The sequence below is a fragment of the Cervus canadensis genome, chromosome 25 (genome assembly GCF_019320065.1).
Source record: "Cervus canadensis isolate Bull #8, Minnesota chromosome 25, ASM1932006v1, whole genome shotgun sequence".
Classification (NCBI taxonomy): Eukaryota; Metazoa; Chordata; class Mammalia; order Artiodactyla; family Cervidae; genus Cervus; species Cervus canadensis.
The window spans coordinates 18351811-18369115 of record NC_057410.1 but is presented as its reverse complement, the minus strand read 5'-3'; the positions used below and the strand labels follow the sequence as shown (position 1 = coordinate 18369115).

General features: G+C 37.7%; 1 protein-coding gene across 8 annotated transcripts in view; it reads right to left on the bottom strand.

Moving 5' to 3' along the window:
- PPHLN1 (periphilin 1) overlaps nt 1-17305 on the bottom strand; it is a 145259-nt gene that overhangs the window by 14470 nt on the left and 113484 nt on the right. The gene's annotated exons all lie outside the window — the stretch shown is intronic.

Below are 17305 nucleotides of genomic sequence, written 5' to 3'. Positions count from 1 at the left end.
ACTCTGAGAGAGGCCTCTGACAGCTACATTTATATTATATTCCAATGGAAAAGTACATATTTATAAAATAGAATTTAAGAGACTTTGGTGATAAAGACAAATGCCAGGGTTTACTAGATCATGAATCATGTTTAGGAGGCTGCACTGCCAAGGAATACAGGAAAAGTGGATAGCCAGTGGGGAGAAAGGCATGAGGAGAAAGAAGGGAAATTAAGGAAGAAGTTCAGAAACTGCCTGTGGCCTTCCAGTTCCAGGCTCTAAAACCTGGTGTTTGCTCTCTTTCATGAGAAATCCTCATAAGCCAATACGTCCCCTTTACTTGCTAAAGGTAGTCTGAGTGGGTTTCATATTGTAACCAAAAGGAACTTTCTCCAAGTATCTAGCATGATAGCCATTACATGTAGCGGATGCCAGCTGGCCTCAGGGCTGGGGTGACAAGCTGGGAGCAGCAAAGACCTGCAGTGCTTTCACACTGGCAAGAATGCCAAGGCGACGGCAGAAATCTATTTTTTCTTTAATGCAATCGCAAACCTCTCTAAGGTGCTTCACAAGGCTTTAACCAACATAGTTGAAAATAGGCTATACTGTTTCATGGTGAAAGTTAAAACAACTTTCACCAATCATTGGAGTTTCCACTGAAAATGAAGCTTTTGTTACTCCTACTTTTCAGTATCTGCTTTCAACTCATCATATGCAAATGTAAGAAACAGAATATCATCAGTCTACTTAATTGTACTTCTACCAGAAAGTTTTTCAATTAGATAACATACAGTACCACTCTGAATACTTCTGTGGTGTGGGGCTTTTTTCCCTTTCTACTAGAAAGGAATTTTTCATAACTAACACAAACAGCACAGATTCATTTTAAAAATAGGAATTATAATATCAGGTATAGTAAAAACTAAGTTAAAATTATTGAGTGTTTAAAATAATTCATTATTTTACTATTATCTCTGAAGGTATCTATATTATGTACAGTGGGAAAAGTCCATAAATCTCATTACATATGGATGGAAATACATATTTAATGGTCTTTCTAAAAATATTTTATACTCCATACATGTAATAGCATAGTTTACATAATAATTGGTATATAATTCAAAATTAGTCTTGATGTGTCTACTTGATATTATAAATAAAACTACTAATGTCTTCTTAAATGATACTGAAATAGTTTCCAAGAATCAGAGACATACTTACAACAATACTGTGCACAAAAATGAACACATACACATTAGAATAATGAGGTGGTCATCATTATATCAACCAATTAGGCTGCTACTTCCATTTTATGCTGATAAGGACCATGTGTTAATCACTAAGTATGATGTTATTAAATTTTTTAAAATAAGATGTAAATCTGATCCTCAAAAAGCCTTTTTGAAGAAGGAACTTATCTTCTTCAAGAAGGAACAACCAAGGATTTGAGCTAGGAATCCATTCAAATGAATCTTCTAATTTTCACAGATACTTTGAGGTAAGTTGCTATTAAAGAGGCTTCCCTGGTAGCTTAGACAGTGAAGAATCTGCCGTAATGCAGGAGACCTGGGTTCGATCCCTGGGTTGGGAAGATCCCCTGGAGAAGGGAACAGCTACCCACTACAGTATTTTGGCCTGGAGAAGTCCATGGACTGTATAGTCCACGGGGTTGCACATATTTCTATTTATCTGAAACCATGAGGAGGTCATAACAAACACCCTCTTCCAACAACACAAGAGAAGACTCTATGGATGGATATCACCAGATGGTCAATACCAAACTCAGATTGATTATATTCTTTGCAGCCAAAGATGGAGAAGCTCTATATAGTCAGCAAAAATAAGACCAGGAGCTGACTGTGACTCACAGCATGAACTCCTTATTACAAAATTCAAACTAAATTGAAGAAAGTAGGAAAACCACTAGACCATTCAGGTATGACACAAATAAAATCCCTTATGATTGTACAGTAGAAGTGACAAATAGATTCAAGGGATTACATCTGATAGACAAAGTGCCTGAAGAAATATGGACGGAGGTTCATAATACTGTACAGGAGGTGGTGATCAAAACCATCCCTAAGAAGAAATGCAAAAAGGCAAAATGGTTGTCTGAGGAGGCCTTACAAATAGCTAGGAAAAGAAGAGAAGTGAAAGGCAAAGGAGAAAAGGAAAGTTATAGCCATCTGAATGCAGAGTTCCAAAGAACATCAAGGAGAGGTAAGAAAGCCTTCCTACATGATCAACGCAAAGAAATAGAGGAAAACAACAGAATGGAAAGACTCCAGATCTCGCCAAAAAAATCAGAGATACCAAGGTAATATTTCATGCCAAGATGGGCACAATTAAGGACAGAAACAGTATGGACCTAAAAGAACCAGAAGAGAAAGAGGTAGCAAGAATACACAGAAGAACGATACAAAAAAGATCTTCATGACCCAGATAACCACAATGATGTGATCACTCAACTAGAGCCAGATATCCTGGAATGAAAAATCAAGTGGGCCTTAGGAAGCATCACTACGAACAAAGCTAGTGGAGGTGATAGATATCCAGCTGAGTTATTCCAAATCCTAAAAGAAGATGCTGTGAAAGTGCTGAATTCAATATGCCAACAAATCCTCAGCAGTGGCCTCAGGACTGGAAAAGGTCAGTTTTCACTCCAATCCCAAAGAAAGGCAAAATTGTACTCATCTCACATACTAGCAAAGTAATGCTCAAAATTCCCCAAGTGAGGCTTCAATAGTACGTGAACCGAGAACTTCCAGATGTTCAAGCTGCCTTAGAAAAGGCAGAGGAACCAGAAATCAAATGGCCAACATTGGCTGGATCCTACAAAAAGCAAGAGAATTCCAGAAAAACATCTACTTCTACTTCATTGACTATGCCAAAGCCTTTGACTGTGCAGATCACAACAAACTGGAAAATTTTTCAAGAGATGGAAATACCAGACTACCTTACCTGCCTCCTGAGAAATCTGTATGCAGGTCAAGAAGCAATAGTTAGAACCGGACATGGAACAACAGACAGGTTCCAAATTGGGAAAGGAGTGCATCAAATTTGTATACTGTCACCCTGCTTATTTAATCTATATGCAGAGTACATCATGAGAAATGCTGGGCTGGATGAAGCACAAGCTGGAATCAAGATTGCTGGGAGAAATGTCAATAACCTCAGATATGCAGATGACACCACCTTTATAGCAGAGAGCAAAGAGGAACTAAAGAACCTCTTGATGAAAGTAAAAGAGGAGAGTGAATAAGCTGGCTTAAAACTCAACATTCAAAGAGAAAGATAATGGCATCTGGTCCCATCACTTCATGGCAAACAGATGGGAAAACAATAGAAACAGTGACAGACTTAATTTTCTTGGGCTCCAAAATCACTGCAGATGATGACTGCAGACATAAAATTAAAAGACACTTGCTCCTTGAAAGAAAAGCTATGACCAACCTAGACAGCATATTAAAAAGCAGAGATATTACTTTGCCAACAAAGGTCCATTTAGTCAAAGCTACTGTTTTTCCAGTAGTCATGTACGGATGTGAGAGTTAAGACCATAAAAAAAGCTGACTACCAAAGAACTCAAGCTTTAGAACTGTGGTTTGAAAAAGAACTGTGGTTTGAAAGTCTCTTAAACTGCAAGGAGATCAAACCAGTTAATCGTAAAGGAAATCAGTCCTGAATATTCATTGGGAGGATTGATGCTGAAGCTGAGTCTCCAATACTTTGGCCATCTGATGTGAAGAACTGACCTATTAGAAATGCCCCTGATGCTGGAAAAGATCGAAGGCAGGAGGAGAAGTGGACAACAGAGGATGAGATGGTTGAATGGCATCACTGACTCAGTGGACAGTAGTTTGAGCAAGCTCTGGGATGTGGCGATGGACAGGTAAGGCTGGCGTGCTGCAGTCTGTGGGGTTGCACAGAGTTGGATACGTCAGCAACTGAACTGAACTGATGAGGATAAAAATGAAAGCGCTGTAACTGTACTTTTAAATTAATAATTTTTTTAGCTGGAAAAATCAGTAAGACAGGAGTGATTAGTATATTTTAGGTAAGAATAACAGGAAAAACCAGACATTAAATCTTTGTTTGGATTAGCAGCATTGAATACTTAATTGCTTCAGACAAAATAATGGTCAAAAGGCTGGCCACCTTACCACAAGAGCCAAAAGAAACAGCAGGCTGCAGTTTCCCCTTTATCCTTACTTCATTCAAGATTATCATGTGCTCATGTAGATACAACATAGACAGAACATTTCATATAAACACATCCAGGAAAAATTCATTAAACCATTTCTTTCCTCACACGTATTTTCAGTGTCATAGGTCAATAAAAAGCATAAATATCAAAATGTGGCTTCACTCTCTGAGGGTTCAGTGTGCATACTTCATGTTATAGTAATTAATAGGCCAGAAATTATTTTTGATGGTTAAGACTTGATTTCCTGAGAAAACACAAAATCATCTGTGAAAAGTAATTGCTAAAATAGTCTACTGTTAGAAAGGACCGCTTATATGCTTTCAGAGGTACCATAATCCCAAAATCTAACTATGTTAATACACCTCCTTATTTCTAGGTTTTGCTGTTTCTATTTATTGTAAACTTTCTTGCTCACAGAAGTCATCATCCTATTGGCTTCCAGTATCTGACTTAAATAAATTCATTAATAAAATCTTAGCTACTAAAATATTCTTATCATCTACCAAAAATACCATCCACCATACATTTTTCAGGATTTTATCTGCTCTCATGTGCCACTTGCATTTCCTTAGCTGCTTTTCTACTTCAATTGATTCAAAATTTTGTTCAAGGTATATTTCACAAAACTTTTCCAGCTACTTGAAATATGTAAGAAGCATACATTTATTTCTGGCCATCCTACCTACATTATATTGAGGGCAAATACAATTTATTTTGCTTCTTCTATAACCATCTCCCATTAGGTATAAGGCTGGGAACAAAATGGATCTTTAAATTCTTTCTGATTGATTTAAAGACTTAACATCATATATTCTGGCCTTGGCTCAAATCTTTAATGAAACATTCTGTCCATCCTTCCAACTGAGCCTGCATGCACATTTTGAGATTAGTAAATGAATTTGTTCATAATTATTGTCAATGAATACTGTTCCTTGATCAAGTAAATATAATAATTAAATTTGTAGTTGACTGAACATTACAAGGAAGGTGTAAGCAAACCCTCTCACACCCTCCAGTCTGCAGGAATCAGTACTGTCAGGCCAAGCCACTAACTGGTCAGGGACACAGCCCCACTAACAGCAGATGGACTGACCCCAAGCCCACAGTCGCCCGTGGACACGGCTCTGCCCAGCAGAGGGCCCCAGAACTGGTCCCGTGCACCAGTGTGCAGGCACAAGACCCAAGATGCCCAGGACCTGCAGCCAGAGTACCCGGATGTGCTGAGAGGCAGGGACTAGGCCCAGAAATCACTGGGATCTGGCTCCACTCACTAGCAAGCCAGGTCTAGTCTTGGGAAAAGTCTCATTCACCATGAAGTAAGATACCAGATCCAGGACCACTGCAGCCCCACAGCCTACCTTCAGGCTAGTACCAGCCCTAGGATGGCATGGGCCATAGCCCTGCCAACCAGCAAGCCAAAACAAGCTTCAGAACACCCCACACCACAAAGTCGGCTGTGCCTGAACTGGTGATACACACCAGCAATCCAAAAATACCAGATCTGGGACCCCCTGGCCTTGCATCCAGACCCCAACACCCAGCACTGCCTATCAGTGGGCTGGCACTGGTCTAAGGACCCTGCTTCACCCAGCCACTGATGGGCAGGCACCAGTCATATGATCCTCTAGATCCCAACTCCACCCACCAGTGAACCAGCACTAACCCCAGGGCCCACAAGGGTCCTACAACTGGTCACCTCACGATATAGCCCCGCCAACCAGCAGAGGGCAATCTCTGGACAACAGAACCTGGCAAACAAACTGCTTACCAGACTGCCAAGAATAGTCAGCCCGCCACAGCCCACATAGAAGGTATCCCTAGAGCATATAACTCTGGTTACCTAGAGCATATAAAGAAGAGTGCACTGCCGGGACTCACAGGATGTCTCCTACAAAAGGTCATTTCTTTAAGGTCAGAAAATATAATCAACCTACCAGATACACAGAAACAAAAACACCAATTATACAAAATGAGGCAACAGAGGAACATGTTACAAATGAAGGAACAAGATAAAATCCCAGAAGAAGGACCAAGTGAAGTGGAGACAGGCAATCTACCTGAGAAAGAGTACAAGGTAACAGTTGTAAAAATGATCAAAAAACCAGGGAGAAGAATGAATGAACCAAGTGAGAAACTAGAAGTTTCTAACAAAGAGAAAATATAAAGAAGAACTAGACACAGATGAATACCACACCTGAAAGGAAAAATACACTAGAAGGAACAGAAGACTAAATGATACAGAAAACAGATTAGTGAGCTGGAAGACAGAGCAGTGGAAATCACTAAAGCTGACCAGAAACAAACAAAATAATAAAAAGAAATTAGGACAGTTTAAGACTCCACTGAAACAACATCAAATGTACTGATATTAACATTATAGGGGTCCCAGAAAGAGAAGAGACAGACAGCAAGAAGCAGGGAACATATTTGTAGACATAGCCTAGGAAAAGAAACAAACATCCAAGTCCAGGAAGCACACAGAATTCTAAACAGGATAAACCACAAAAGGACCACACCAAGACAGACTACAATTAAAATAGAAAAACAGAAAAGAGAATACTAAAAGCAACAAAGGGAAGGGTCAATACAGCTGTGGAGGAGTGGGAGACACAAACTTCTAGGTACAATACAGCTTTAAGAATGTATTGTACAACACAGAAAGAAAACTGAAGTGAAGTCGCTCAGTCATGTCCGACTCTTTGCGACCCCAGGGACTGTAGCCTACCAGGCTCCTCCATCCATGGGATTTTCCAGGCAAGGGTACTGGAGTGGGCTGCCATTTCCTTCTCCAGGGGATCTTCCTGACCCAGGGATCAAACCCAGGTCTCCTGCATTGTGGGCAGACACTTTACCATCTGAGCCACCAGGGAAGCCCCGTACAACACAGGGAATATAGCAAATATTTTGTAATAACTGTAAATGGAAAGTAACCTTTAAAATGTCTTATAGAAGATTAAAAATATTTTTAGTAAATTAATTTTTAAAAAACAATTAAAAAAAAAAAAACAATAAAATAAAAGCAGCAAGTGAAAGAAACAAAAAACACACAAGGGAACTCCCATCAGGAGTTATAAAGGGAGTCCCATAAAAGTTAGCTGAAAAACTAACTTTTCAGCTGAAATTCTGCAGGCCAGAAGGGAGTGGCATCATGTATCTAAAGTAAGAAAGGGAAAAACATATAACAAAGAATATTCAACCTGAGGAGAGTTTCATTCAGATTTGAGGGAGAAATCAAATGTTTCACAGACAAGCAAAAGGGAAGAAAGAGTTCAGCACCATCAAACAAGCTTTACAAGAAATGTTAATGGGATTTCTGTAATCAAAAAAGAATATAGCACAACTAGGGGGAAAAAAACACATTTGAAATGAAAATTACAGAAGGAAAAAGCTCATCAATAAGGGCAAATATATACAATAAAGGTAGTAAATCAGTTGTGGACAGAGGAAGGAGGAAGGTTTAAAGACAAAAGTAACAATATCACCTATGTCCACAATAAACATTTAAGGGATTCACAAATCAAATGTGAAAAATATGGTGTCAAAAACAATAATCATGAGGGAAGGAAAGTAAAAATGAAGGGTTGTTAAAATGTGCTTGAAATTAAGATATCAACAAATTAAAATAATCACATATATATAGTCTGCTACAGAGAAACTTCTGCTACCCATAAACCAAAGATCTAATAGAGACACACACACAAAGAAAAGAAGTCAAACAGAACACTAAAGACAGTCATCAAATCACAAGAGAAAAGAATAAAAGGAACAGAAAAACTACAAAACAACCCCAAAATAGTGAACAAAATAGCAGAAAGTACATAGATATCAATAATTACTTTAAATGTAAGTGGATTAAATGCTCCAATCAAAAGACAGAGAGGCTGAATGGATACAAAAACAATACCTGTATATATGCTGTGTGTAAGAGATTTGTTTCAGACCTAAACATATGCAGCCTGAAAGTGAGGAGATGGAGAAAGGTACCCACACAAACGGAAAGCAAAACAAAGCTGGGGTAGCAACACCTGTATCAGACAAAACAGACTTTAAAACAAAGACCGAAAGAAGAGATAAAGAAGGAAAATAATAACAATCAAGGAAACAATCCAAGAGGATATATCAATTGTGTATGTATATGCAGCCAACAAAGGAATACCTCAATACATAAGGCAAATATTTACAAACATGAACGGAGAAATGGACAGTGACACAAGAGCAATAGGGTACTTTAGCACTCTATTTACATCAAGGGAAAGATCATACAGAGAAAATCAGTAAGGGAAACACTGACCATAAATGGCACTTTGCACTAGATGAACTTACTGGATATATATAGAGCATTTCATCCAAAGGAAACAGAATACATATGCATGTGCACAAGGAACATTCTCCAGGACAGATTAAATGCAAGACCACAAAAGAAACCTCAGTAAATTTTAAAAACCTGAAATCATATCAGGCATTCTTTTCTGACCCCCAACAATGAGACTAGAAATCAACTACAAGAAAAAAACTGCAAAAATACAAATATGTGGAGGCTAAAAAATATGCTACTGAAAACCCAACAGATCACTGAAGAAATCAAAGAGGAGATAAGAAAATACCTAAAGGCAAATGAAAACAAAAACACAATGATCTAAAACCTTTGGGATGCAGCAAAAACAGTTCTAAGAGGGAAGTCTATAGTGATACAAGCCTACCTCAAGAAACAAGAAAAATATCAAATAAACAACCTAACCTTAAAGCTAAACAAACTAGAGAAAGAACAAACAAACCCAAAAGTTAGTAGAAGGAACGTAATCATAAAAATCAGAGCAGAAATAAACAAAAAGACACTTAAAAAAAAGAGGCAAAGAATCAATCAAACCAAAACTTAGTTCTTTCAAAGGATAAACAAATTTGATAAGCCTTTATCCAGACTCCACAAGAAAAAAAAAAGGAAGCGGGCCCAAATCAGTAAAATCAGAAACGAAAAAGAAGTTACAAGTGACACCACCAACAAGGCAATGAAACATAAGTAACTACAATGAACAATTATATGCCTCAAATGGACAATCTAGAAGGGACAAACTCCTGGAAATGTGCAATTCCCTAAGACTGAACCAAGAGGAAACAGAAGATATGAACAGACCAACTATTACAAAATTTGAATCAGTAGTTTAAAAAAATTCCAGCAAACTATAAAGTCCAGGATCAAATGGCTTCAGAGAATTCTACTAAACATTCAGAGGGTGAGTTAACACCTGTCCTTCTCAACCTACATCAAAAGACCAAAGAGGAAGGAATGCTTCTAAATTCATTCTATGAGGTCAGCATTACCTAGATACCAAAACCAAAAATATCACAAACAAAAGAAAACTACAGATATTCCTGATGAACATGAGCGAGTTAAAGCTTAAGCAGGCAGTCCAAGGCGTTAAAGGAGGAGATGGCAGACATTCTTTTATACATTCTTTTGCCTTAGTCACTTAGCATGTGTTTCTTTTAAGCCCTGTACTGGTATTGCAACAATATATCTTGCCTGAGACAACTGGCTCCACAGCAGTAACACATCTTACTCATGGAAAATGCTTTTCTAAGACATCCTTATGCTTTTCTTAGGCTCTATGCTAATGATTATAATTGTAACAAATCTAGACTGGGAACCTGCTTCTCAAACCTTGTACCCCTGATCACACAGCAACAGTGTATCTTGACAAGAGGGGTTGCCCGGAACCTGTTCTCCCTGATCTTGTGCCCAAGTTATCTCAGGATGTATGCCTTGGGAAAGGGTCTGGTGGAGCTCTTAAAACCTTGAGGTATTCTTTCAATCTATTCTCAGCAGCCAGTTGAGAAGTATATAAGGCCCTGCTTAAACTAGTGGGGGCGGGTACTCTTTCTACCCCCTTCTGATGTCACATTCATTTTAAATAAAAATCTACACAAAGTTCTTAGTGACTGAGACTGTATCTGGTCCCAGAGTTAAATATTCTCCTTTGGAGATCAGGAAACTCATGGCACTGTACACCATAAGCTATCACATAGATGCAAAAATATTCAACCAAATATCAGCAAAATGAGTCCAACCGTACATTAAAAGGATCACACATCATGATCAAGTGAGGTTTATCCCAGGGATGCAAGGGATGGATCAATATCCACAAAATAATGTGATACACCTACCACATTAACAAACTGAAAAATAAAAACCATATGATCACCTCAGTAGATAAAGAAAAAGCTTTTGACAAAAGTTAACATCCATTTATGATTTTAAAATCTCTCCAGAAAGTGGGTTTATAGAAGAAAAATTTCTCAACATAATAAAAGTCATATATGAGAAGTCATACTCAATGGTGAAAAGTGAAATGTATTTCCTCTAAGATTAAGAACAAGACAAGAATGTTTCCTTCGCCACTTTTATTCATGGTACTGGCAGTCCTGGTTAAAGCAATTAGACAACAACCAGAAATAAGAGAATTCCAAATTGGAAAGAAAGATGCAAAACTAACACTATTGGCGAAGAACATGATACTATTCACAGAAATTCCTAAAGACACCACCAAAAAACTACGAGAGATTATGAATACAGTCAGTAAATCTGAAGGATACAAAATTAATATACAGAAATCTGTTGCATTTCTACCTACTAACAATGAACTGTAAGAAAGAAAGAAAGGAAATCAACCTACATTTACAATCACATCAAAAAGAATAAAATACCTAGGAATAAACCTAAGGAGATAAAAAACATGTATTTAAAAAACTAAAAGACAGTGATGAAAGAAATTGAAGATGACACAAGAAGAGGGAAAGATATATTATGTTCATGTGATAGTGAAATTGTTAGTTACTTGGTCATGTCCAACCCTTTACAACCCCATGGACTATAGCTTGCCAAGCTCCTCTGTCCCTGGAATTCTTCAGGCAAGAATATTGGAGTGGGTAGCCATTCACTTTCTCCAGGGCAATCTTCCAGACCCAGGGATCAAACCTGGGTCTTCTGCAATGTAGGCAGATTCTTTACCATCTGAGCCACCAGGGAAGCCCTATGTGTTCATCAATGATAAGAATTAATAATATAAAAATGACCAAACTATTCAAGGCAATCTAGACTCAATGCAGTCCCTATCAAAATACCAATGCATCTTTCACAGAACTAAAATAACTTAAAACTTTGTATGGAAACACAAAAGACCATGAAGAGCCAAAACAATCTTGAGAAAGAAGAACAGAGCTAGTAGGTATCATGCTCCCTGACTTCAGACTATATTGCAAAGCTACGGTAGTCAAAAAAGTTCAGTACTGCCACAAAAACAATAAATCAACACATTTACAGTCAGTTCACATATGACAGAGGCAAAGATATACAGTGGGGAAAGACAATCACTTTAATGTGGTGCTAGGAATACTAGACAACTACATAAAAAAGAATGAAGTTAGACCATTTTCTCCCACCATATACAAAAACACTTAAAAATAAAGACCTAAAAGTAAAATTGTAAACTATAAAACTCCTAGAGAAAAACATGGGTAGAAGACTTTGTCTCTTTAGGCAAAGGCAACAAAAGCAAAAAACAAACACATGGCACCTAATTAAATTGAGCAGTTTTGCACAGCAAAGAAAACCACAGACAAAACAAAACGACAACCTAGAGAAAGGAAAAAATACTTGCAAATGATATGACCCAAAAGGGGTTAATATGCAAAATATAGAAACAGCTCCTACAAGTCAATATCAAAAAATAAACAAACCAATTTTTAAAAAGTTGGGCAAAATATATAAATAGACATTTTTCCAAAGAAGACATGCAAACGTTAAGAGGCACATGAAAAGTTGCTCTACATCACTAATCATCAGAGAGTGAGTGAGTGAGTGAAAGTCAGTCAGTCATGTCCAACTCTTTGCGACCCCATGGACAATACAGTCCATGGAATTCTCCAAGCCAGAATACTGGAGTGGGTAGCCTTTCCCTTCTCCAAGGGACCTTCCCAACCCAGGGGTCGAACCCAGGTCTCCCACACTGTAGGCAGATTCTTTACCAGCTGAGCCACAAGGGAAGCCCAATCATCAGAGAAATGCATATCAAAACCAGAATGAGATACCTCATATCTCACCCCTGTCACATCTTTGGCTATCATCACAAAAACTATAAATAATAAATGTTGGCAAGGATGTGGAGAAAAGGGAGCTCTTGTACACTGTGGATAGGAATGTAAATTGGTACAGCCACTATGGAAAACAGTGGTGGTTGCTAAAAAATAAAAGGAAAATAGAACTACCAAATGATCCCTTTTCCACTCCTGGGTATATATCTGAAGGAAATAAAAACACTAATTCAAAAAGGTACATGCACCCCAATGTTCATAGCAGCCATTAATTATAACAGCCAAGATTTGGAAGTAACTTAAGTGTTCATCAATAGATGAAAAGATAAAGAAGATGTAGTGCATACATATGCAAGAGAATACTGCTGCTGCTGCTAAGTCGCTTCAGTCGTGTCCAACTCTGTGCAACCCCATAGACAGCAGCCCACCAGGCTCCCCCGTCCCTGGGATTCTCCAGGCAAGAACACTGGAGTGGGTTGCCATTTCCTTCTCCAATGCATGAAAGTGAAAAGCGAAAGGGAAGTCGCTTAGTTGTGTCTGACTCTTAGCAACCCCATGGACTGCAGCCTACCAGGCTCCTCTGTTCACGGGATTTTCCAGGCAAGAGTACTGGAGTGGGGTGCCATTGCCTTCTCCGGCAAGAGACTACTACTCAGCCATAAATAAGGAAATCCTGCCATCTGCAACAATGTGGATGGAGTTGGAGTGTATTGTGCTGAGTGAAAGTAGTCTGACAGAGAAAGACAAACACTATATGGTATTACTTATATGTGGAATCTGAAAGCTATACAAACTGGTGAGTATATATATATAAAAAAATAGACCCAGATACAGAAAACAAACTAGTGATTATCATGAGGAAAACTGAAGTGGGGAGGGGCATGATAAAAGTAGGGGATTAAGAGGTATACTACTATGTATAAAATAAATAAGCTACAGTATATACTGTACAACAGAGGGAATACAGATAATATTTTATAACTATAAATGGAATATAACCTTTAAAAATTGTGACTCCTTATTTGTACACCTGAAACTTAGCAATAATACTGTATATCAATTACACCTCTATTTAAAAAAATTCAGCCTAAAGTTTTTCCCTATAAGACAATCACTGTAGAAAGATAATAAAATTCAACTAGAAATAATGTGCTTCACTGTTCATTCATATACTTTTCATTACTAAAACTGAACACCAAAGGAGGAAAAGTTTTTAAAAAAGACAAGAATACAAAAAAAAAAAAAAAGACAAGTATACAAAGAGACAAATTGTGAAATATCTAAAAATGCATTTATATTGTCTTTTACAAAACACACACACATAAAACAAAAAGAACCTCAAAATTTAAAGCAAAACTCATCCAGAAATGTTTCCATTCAGGATGACAATATTTAAGATGTCAAGAGGATTGCATATTAGTAAGATGAAGCAATAATTAAAATGTAAACATACTGTATGTAAAACAAAGGAAAAACTTCCAGTTCTGCCTCTATCTCTAGTGTGTAGGTGTGACAGGAAAGCACCAAATTTTTTCCTCAAACGCTGAATCATCTCCAGTGATTCAAGCCAGCATTTATCTCATATAACTCTTGTGTAACAGCTGCATTCTGTATTTTTCTTTAAATGCCACTTATTTCAGTTATAGAGACAAAAGAAATCACAATAAATTGGAAAAACCAAATACAACTTTAAAAGTCAAATTTTGAAGATAACATCCTGTATTTCTGTCCAAAAAAAAGAAAAGAACATACCATTCTCCTCACATACTGAAAACATTCTGAATTATCCATATGAAAATTAGATTAACTATGTTTTCTTAGCCTTCAAGTCATCATATGTGGATATAACTGCACAGGAAAAGCTTTAAATTGAAATCCTCTATACAATAAAAATTAACTTGTTACAACCTTAAAGAATGAGTCACAGATATTCCAAAAGAGAAAGGAAAAAAATGTACAAAATTACTATAGGTATCATTTCTTATCATTTTCTTTCCATAAAAAAAAGTTTTCATTCACACTGAACATAAATATAATTTAAACACAGTTCAGTATTCAAAACTAAAAAGAAATCTAAGTCTCCAACTCTTTAAAAAGTTCCCACAGATGCCACTATTATACAAAGCTAGGCCATTAGCATTTTATTTTATTTTTTTTTCATTTATTAGTTGGAGGCTAATTACTTTACAATATTGCAGTGGTTTTTGTCATACATTGACATGAATTAGCCATGGATTTACATGTATTTCCCATCCAGATCCCCCCTCCCACCTCCCTCTCCACCCGCTCCCTCTGGGTCTTCCCAGTGCACCAGGCCCGAGCAATTGTCTCATGCATCCCACCTGGGCTGGTGATCTGTTTCACCCTAGATAATATACATGTTTCGATGCTGTTCTCTCGAAACATCCCACCCTCGCCTTCTCCCACAGAGTCCAAAAGTCTGTTCTGTACATCTGTGTCTCTTTTTCTGTTTTGCATATAGGGTTATCATTACCATCTTTCTAAATTCCATATATATGTGTTAGTATAATGTAATGGTCTTTATCTTTCTGGCTTACTTCACTCTGTATAATGGGCTCCAGTTTCATCCATCTCATCAGAACTGATTCAAATGAATTCTTTTTAATGGCTGAGTAATATTCCACGGTGTATATGTACCACAGCTTCCTTATTCATTCATCTGCTGATGGGCATCTAGGTTGCTTCCATGTCCTGGCTATTATAAACAGTGCTGCGATGAACACTGGGGTGCATGTGTCTCTTTCAGATCTGGTTTCCTCGGTGTGTATGCCCAGCAGTGGGATTGCTGGGTCATATGGCAGTTCTATTTCCAGTTTTTTAAGAAATCTCCACACTGTTTTCCATAGTGGTTGTACTAGTTTGCATTCCCACCAACAGTGTAAGAGGGTTTAAATGTCCATTTTTGCTTTGTCTTATAAAAATGTGTGTGAAAGAACTTAAATTGTTAATAGGATGGAAGGGCAATATGGCAGAGTGATGAAGATGATGGATTTTAAGGTCACGGAGTCCCTAGGTTTGGGTTGCTGTGTGTCTCTGGGTACATTACATAATTCTGTAAGCCCCACTTGCCTTATCTGTAATGTGGGAATTATAACAGGATCTTATGTCACAGGGCTTTTGTACAAGTATTAAAGAACAAACAAGATACTCAGTACTCAGAAACCATTCACGCAACAAATATTTGAGGCCTACTAGCCAACAAATTTTTGAGGACCTACTATATACAAGCCCCATACAAGTGGCAAACAAAAGAAACACATAGTCTTATCCTTAGAAAGCTTTCTTTTTAGTGGGAAAGATATACAGCAATATGTGTAAAAACATATAAACATATGTATACTTACAGGAAGTGTTATAAAGGTTCAGTGATGTAGGAACTATTTTAATTATTCAGGGGAATAAAGAAATGCTTTAGTTAAAGGGTAGTATTCAAGTGGGGTCCTGAAAGATGAAAAACCAGCAACAGCTTTCTAGGCAAACCTAACAGCATCAACAAAGGCCACCCAAGGTGGGGAAAGCATGTTCTATTAAGAGGTTAGTATGACTGTAGTTCCGGGCTTCACAGGTGGTGCAGTGGTAAAGAATCCACCTGCCGATGCAGGAGACACAAGAGATTCAGGTTCAGTCCCTGGGTTGGGAAGATCTCCTGGGGTAGGAATGGCAACCTGCTGCAGTATTCCTGCCTGGAAAATTCCATGAACAGAGAAGCCCAGTGGGCCGCAGTCCATGGGGTTGCAAAGAGTCAGACATGGCTGAAAACACACACACAAACACGCACACACACAGACATGACTGCGGTACAGTCATAAAGGTAACGTGCACAAAGGCAACACGAAAGAAACATGGAGAGAGAGGTAGCAGAAAGAACCAGCAGATCTCGACAGCCACAGTAAAGACTTCAGATTTTTATTTTGAAATACTATAATGGGAAGCCTCTGGAGGGTTTCAAATGGGAAATCATTATAATGAACAGGTTTATACATCAGGAAATAACCACAGCAATGTGTTATTTGGCTAAAAGATTGGAATTCAAAGCATTCTGGGACACTGAAATTCGTTTTTGTTTGAAATACTATTGTTTGTTCCTTTCAGGTGGAAAATTCTAAAATATATTAGCTGTTTCCTGCCTAAGGCTTATATATATATATTTAGGTCCTTAATCCAGAATGCTTTGATTTTCAACATTCCTAATTACCAGAGAAATGAAAATCAAAACGACACTAAGATAGTACCATAATTACACTAGTCAAAATGGCTATCAACAAAAAATCCATAAATAATAAATGGAGAGGGTGTGGCGTCCTGCACTGTTGGCTGGGATGTAAACTGGTAAACCACTATGGAGAACAGTATGGAGGTTCCTTTAAAAACTGTTATAAAAATATAGCTACCATATGATCCTGCAATCCTACTCCTGGGCATATATCTAGGAAAAAACATGGTTCAAAAGAATACATGCACACAAATGTTCACTACAGCACGACTTACAACAGCCAAGACATGGAAGCAGCCTACCTGTCCATCCGCAGAGGAATGGATAAGGACGGTGTGGCACAGATAGACAATGGAATACTATTAAGCCAGTAAAAAGAACGAAATGATGCCATTTCAGCAACATCAGTGGACCTAGAGATTGTCATACTGAGAAAAGTAAGTCAGACAGAGAAAGAGAAATATCTGATGATATCACTTATATATGGAAACTAACAGACTCACAGACTTAAGAGAATGAACTGATGGTTAGGGGTGGGGAGTGATACTTAGGGAGTTTGTACATGTACAACATGTACATGTACACACATGACATGTATTTAAAATGGATAACCGAGGACCTACTGTATGGCGTAGGAATCTCTGCTCAATATTATGTAAACCTTAAATGGGAAAATAAACTGAAAAAGAATAAATACATGTTTATGTATAACTGAATCACTTTGCTGTACTGCAGAAACTCTCATACAACACTGTTAATCAACTATATTCCAATATAAAATTAAAAGTTAAAAAAAA